The following is a 6,966-nucleotide window of genomic DNA, read 5'->3' as shown; positions in this document are numbered from 1 at the left end:
TAAATTACCCTGGGACTTTAGAATTCAAACAGACAGGCTACACAACACCCCAGATTTTTGATAAGAAAGACAAAAATGTCAGGCTAACGAATGTGGCAGTACCTGGAGATAGCAGAAGAGAAGAGAAAGAATTGGAGAAGATAACAAAACACAAAGAGTTGCAAATAGAAATAGAATGACAAAAGCAAGCAAAGGTAATGCCAATAGTAATAAGCATCTTGGCTGCTTATCCAAGCCATGGTGGTGCAGTGGTTAGAATGCAGCACTGCAAGCTACTTCTGCTGACTGCTGGCTGCCTGCAATTTGACAGTTTGAATTTCACCAGGCTCAAGGTTGACTCAGTCTTCCATCCTTCCAGGATCGGTAAAATGAGGACCCAGATTGTTGGGGGCAATATTCTGACTATGAAAATCACCTAGAAAAGGCTGTAAAGCACTATTGCTATTGCTATTGCTATCCCAAAACAACCAGAGCACCACTTGAACACCATCAGCATTGACAAATTCACCATCAATCAATTGCAAAAGGCATTTTTACTCAGAACCGCTTCCATCCTGTGACAATATCTGTAACACCATCAAATATCCACATCTGCCTACCCTTAGCAAGGACTTGAAAAGTAGACAAAAATGCTGAACATCTGGATGACTGTGTGATGATCACTATTCATCATCTTTATCATCATTCTGGCTTCCGGTAAATCGCATGGAAAATGTTCAACATTATGAAGAACAAAAGCCCGAGAATTATGAATTGCTCCTAATAATAAATGTACATGTACATTTGGATGTTAAGTGCTCAGTGGTGGGAGGAAAGGTGAAATAATTCCCAAAGGGGACAATGCAGTTCTCTCACTTAAATGAACTTCCTCCATTAATCAAAGATGATTTCTTCATGGATCCAATCCATACTATTAACTCCATAACAGTAAATATAACTCTAATGGAAACTAGAGATGTATAAATAGCAATCAAGTCCAGTCATATTCATTATAATAATGATAATGACATCAAAGCTCAGTTTGAAAAAAAGGAAGTAAGAACCTCTTTCATATAAACAGACCCCTAACCACAGGAAATATTTACATAACATATGTCCTTTGATATATTTAACAGTTAAAACAAATGTTTCACAGTCACATATGGAAGCATATGCAGAGCAACATTCTATTTGATACAAAAACCTAAATCTGATATGTTAGATTTCAGACTCTAAGGAGATTAAGCAGGAAAATCTATTTTGTGTTGTGTTTTTATTTATTCATGCTGCTAAAATGTGAATGTCCTCAGATTATTAGCCGTAACAACCAAAAATGCAATAAATTACAAACTAAGGAGATATCCTTAGGATATCATCAAGCAGTGCCAGAGAGGCAAATAATGTAGGAAACATAAATTCAGACAGATACAGAGGTAGACCAATCCAGTGTGCCAAGCCATAATTTGCTTTACTTATAGCTTATTGACTAAATCAAAATTGGCTTCAGATAACATGCTAAGTCGTAAATCTTGATTTACAAATTTCATATGGCTCACTGAGATGTAGATCCAACCAATCCTGTCCTTCATTTTGCTGCCTCCCAGATACTTTAGGATTATATTTCCCAGAATTCTGAGGTCACAGAAGTTGAACTGAACTCTAGAAAATGCCCTACTTGACACAGAGACAATTGAAAGTTGTATTTATAGTTTCTGTTTTATCCTCAGAATAATTTCTGGGTTTACAACTGTCTCCAATAACATACTACATGTTATCTACAAATCACATTAATGAAGGCTCAGTTTATATATGGAGTTACAGGCATTTCAGTCAGTCTCTAAAATAATTCTAAAACAATAGATCATTCTAAAGTTGCCAGTTGGATCTAAACTGACACCATTGTTAATTTTAAACAACAGGGGTGTGTGTGTGTGTGTGTTTGTGTCTGTGTGTATAAGGAACAGAAATGTCAACTCTTTCTTTTAGGAAGTGTAATATTTCATGCTGATCAGCATCTATAGTTTGACAAATCTGCCAAGAATCCAAATTTAATTCAGAGTTTGCTTTTGATGTTCTCTGCAAATATTTCCCTCCGCCTCCTAGATGCTGGAGACTATAAAACATATTATATGCCTTTTTCAACCAAGGTAAAAAGCATCTCCAGGATTAAAGCTAAAACAAACCAAGCAAACAACAGAGTTGCAAAGAAACCTTTGAAAAAAAAGTCCGTGGGATTGCCATAAATCAGAATGATGGGAAATATAAACAAAATGGGATTTATGTATCCCATGTATAGTCAGGGCGAAGAGGAGTCTGTCAGGTCTTTGAAATGGAATATCCAATGCCAGCCGGAAATAGTATAATTCAATTACTTTTCTGCCAAGCCAGTCCCATTGAAATCAATGCTTTTATTAGGACCAGCCCCAGCATAGGAAAGAGATTTGTTGACGGAATGTAAACAATTCAAACGTAAGTTTCTGTTTCATTACGAGACTTGGTAGCTAATCATGGACAAATCAATATTTTTTATCCTGGCATATTTTCTAAGAGTTATTAGCAGGCGTGGGTTGCTGGGGGTTCACAGGGGTTCAGGAGAGCCCCTAGCTAAGATTCTGCACGGTTCAGAGACCCGCCCAATCTGACTCCTGGCAAGCTCTGCCCATCCCTCCCAGAAATCCCCATGTGGCCCGTTTTGGAAGCAGGTAAATGCCGAGCATGTGTGGAGGCTTGGGGACGGTGGAAAATGGGCCTCCCGGAAGTTTGGGAAGGCCAGAAATGAGCCTGTTTCTGTATTCCAGGGAGCCTCCAGAGCCCAGGGAGGTAGTTTTCACCCTCCTGGAGGCTCGAGGAAATCCTCCAGAGCCCGGGGAGGCAAAAATGCCCCCCCTCCATGGTACAAGAGGCCAACTAGGCCACGCCCACCATGGCTACACCTACCCAGCAAACGGGCAGAGAACCCTTTGCTAAAAATTTTTTGAAGCCCACCCCTGGTTATTAGAATAAAATACTCTCCTAAATGTAAACATTTCTCCTTGATCAGAACAATGATCTAAGCTAGTCCAGCCTAGAGATTACTGTAGGGACCAATAAGATGGATGGAAGGCCAACAAGTTGGGCATGAGTGTTAGAGTGTTCTCCAGCTCACATCTCTCAGGAACTTTGAAACACTGCCTCAGTGCTAGTGATATTAACATCATAATTAGCTACCATTGATAGCCTTGTGCATCCTGAAATTGTCATTTGTAGAAATTTATGGAGATTCTTACCGTGTTTCTCCAACAATGATTTCTAGGCATGAGGTGAAATTAAGCCCCGCCCCCCAATTTTAGGCCTATTTAAACCATGCGTTTCCCCGCCATTTCTCACATCGTTCGTTAAAACTACACAAGGTGAAGAGAAATGGGAAGGGAAGCGGGGGAGAAAACTTGCCTTTAGGAGCGCCATGCAGGTAGCTTAGGCTAGAATACCCTGATCTACTACCGAGAGAACATCAGCCGATAGAAGCTCCCCAAAGGCAGAGTGACCAGCTGCTTCTATCGGCCGGTAGAAGCGGCTGCCGACTCTGCCTTTGGGGAGCTTCCATCGGCTGATAGAAATGGCCTCCTGAGGGGAGCTCGCATTAGTTGTCTTTGAATCTACCAGCGGGGCAGGAGAGAAAGCACACGCGTATCTGTGTCTGGATGAAAATTGTGAGATTGCGACAGAGGGAATGGGAGAAAAGGCCTTAGCCCAAATATATTCTTGTTTTGCTTTCTTACCCATTCTCTGATCAATCTCTCCAGGGCAGCTTTTAGCCTAAAATCGCCCAGGTCTCCCTCAGCTAAAAGAGAGGGGAGGACTCCAAAGACCATCTCTAACCTCCGCCATTGGAGAGGACCAAACTCATTGCTTCACAAAATTAGACCCACAAGTTTTTCAAAAGTTCTTCTGAACACCTCCGACATCCGATGAAGTCAAGAAATGTCTCATGATTGAACTCAATCCAAAAAAAAAAAAGAACCTGCACCTCATCGCCAAGTCCCTGGTTTTACGGCTCCTCTCTCATCCCATATTATGCCGAAATAAGGGATTCCAAGGCTGGTGTTGGTTAATTGGTTAATGACAGGTGCTCTTTCAGGTGCTCAGAGAGAGAGAGAGAGAGAGAGAGAAAAGGAGGTGTCGCTGAAATTATCAGACTCCCACCAACTGTTAGCAACGCCACCCGTGAGCTGTGGCAGGATTGCCTCGGATCACGTGCAGAATGCCTTCACCGTTCAGCTCCCCCCACCATGACTCTAGGTTCATACTAAAATTAGGCCTTTCCAACCAGCCCCTGCAAATATTCAGCCCTCACCAGAGCAATAGAAAGGACGGTTTAGCTTCTCTCCTGCCCTTCTTCTCTCCAGCTCCCACCCACCCTCCTGTGCCGTGGCGGTGACCCTTTCACACTCACCCCGCTTCCCTGCCACATTCCTACGAGGACCGCTTCCACCCAATCTCCCTTCTAAGGGCAGCCGAGTTCTGCTGCCTCCTCTTCCCTCCCTAGCGCCCCCCCACTCCCCAAACCAGCGGCAGCAGCAGGTAAAGGGAGGTCGGCTGCCCTGGGACTTTGTCAGGGTGCCCGGAAAAGGTCTGGCGTGGGGAGGTCAGGGCGGCAGTGGGAACCCCGCAGATGCTGAGACCTTCCCTCGCCAGAAGGGCTTGGCTGACCCAGTGCAGGGATGGTGTTCCACAGATTCCACTTGCATCATTCAATTCTCTTTTTTTTAATTTCCGCATGAGAAAAACATAATGATGCTCCCATATTTGAGGGGCTGCCACAGGGAGGAAGGGGTCAAGCTATTTTCTAAAGGCCCGACAAGGAACAATGGATGGAAACTGAACAAGAAGAGATTTAATCTGGAAACAAGGAAAAACTTTCTGACAGTGAGAACAATCAACCAATGGAACAGAAGTTGCCCTTGGAAGTTGTGGGAGCTCCATCAGTTGAGATTTTCAAGAAGAGATTGGACTGCCATTTGTCAGAAATGGTATAGGGTCTCCCGCTTGGGTGGTGGGGGTTGGACTAGATGACCTACAAGGTCCCTTCCAACTCTGATTATCTGTATCTGTATCTGCTCTTTCCAGTTGGTTCTTTCAAACACTTCCCTTAGAAATATCAGCGTATCTTATCTGATTCATTCCAGTGCATCTTACCAAAATAAATATTTTCACATCTATCTAGTAATTTGGTACATAAGTTTATAAGCCGTAAGGGCAGGCAGGTTCAGGTGCATTTAGCAGGAGGAGTAATGTTGCCAACTTGTCCAATTAATTGTTTCAAAACTCAGCCTAATATAATCTGTGTCATAATGGTCAAAGGTATTGCATACTCACCCTCTCACCTAACCTTATTGCTCTTTTACTCATTACTTTCCACGTGTGTCCTCTTTCCTCAAATAACCCCGTCAACATCTTCTGGTAGGATTAGCTTGCACGTCAATGGGAATAAAAATCGAGTATGCTTTTGCTGTTGTGATGCTGAATGCACTGACAGAGGAGAAACATAAACTTGTTATAGAAAGCATTTTGAAAACTAAATGAAAGGTACTACAAACAATAGTCTGTCCACTAAGGAATCTACTACTGCTGCTTCCCTTCGTTCTTCTTTAATACAAAATACCTTGTCGGATCAACCTGTTTTCCCCTGCATGAATTGTAAAGGTCAATCAGACTTGCTTTGATCAGTGGCTGGAGCTTCTGTCCATTCACAAAGCCAGCTTGTTGTTGTTGTCGTTGTCAGACATCATGGTTGGAACCCTTTTTCTGGTTGGAATCAAGGTGTGGCAAAGATTTGATAAAGACATTTCTAAGGGATGCTTTTTTTGTTGGGAAGCAAATAACTCTTTGAAGATCAATATAGTCCTGAAAAATATATTTTCCACTTTTGTTTTAAAAAGACTAAAAATAGTAAATATGTGTAATAATACTGATGTTGCTGTGAGATCTGACATAAAAGTTGCTGGTACCAGCTGCATATACTTTATTCCTTGCCCTTTGCCTTTGTCTGGGTTGATTCTGTGTTACAGGTAGTCCTCCACTTACAACCATTCGTTTACTGACTGTTAGATGTTACAATGGCATTGGAAAAAGTGACTTTGAATAGAATAGAACAGCAGAGTTGGAAGGGACCTTGGAGGTCTTCTAGTCCAACCCCATGCTTAGGCAGGAAACCCTTTAGCATTTCAGACAAATGGTTGTCCAATCTCTTCTTAAAAACTTCCAGTGTTGGAGAATTCACAACTTCTGGAGGCAAGTTGTTCCACTGATTAATTGTTCTCACTGTTAGGAAATTTCTCCTTAGTTCTACAGTAGGTTGCTTCTCTCCTTAATTAGCTTCAATCCATTGCTTCTTGTCCCGCCCTCAGATGCTTTGGAGAATAGCTTGACTCTTTCTTCTTTGTGGCAACATCTGAGATGTTAGAACGTTCCTAATAGGTCACCCCTAGTCCTTCTTTTCATTAAACTAGTCTTACAACTGGTCCTCACGCTTTTGACTGTTGCAGCATCCCTACAGTCATGTGATCAAGGTTTAGGCTTCTATTTATGATGGTTGCAGTATCTTGGGGTCATGTGATTGTTGCTTGTGACCTTCCCAGCCAGCTTCTGACAAGCAAAGTCAATGAGGGAAGCTGGATTTGTTTAATGGGCACATGACTTGCTTAATTGCAGTGATTCGCTTAACAACCATTGCAAAAAGAGTTGTAAAGTGGACATGACACATTTATCAAGCACTTTGTTTAGCAATGGAAATTCTGGTACCAGTTCTGTTCGTAAGTTTAGCACTACCTATACTGGAATATAGGTATACTTAGAATATACTCTCTAGAAATGCTTGTCTGGAAATCGTCATTAAGATAAAAAATGTCCATCTTTTAATAGAAAATTTGTTCAGTAATCGCTGCTGTGATTAATTTCTAAAATATCAGATGAGTTTTCAGAACTGTTGCTATTAATAGCTGGCTTGGA

Source organism: Pseudonaja textilis, chromosome 11, assembly GCF_049901715.1.
Source record: "Pseudonaja textilis isolate UNSWEBS1 chromosome 11, rPseTex1.2, whole genome shotgun sequence".
Lineage (NCBI taxonomy): Eukaryota > Metazoa > Chordata > Lepidosauria > Squamata > Elapidae > Pseudonaja > Pseudonaja textilis.
This window is presented reverse-complemented; position numbering follows the sequence as displayed.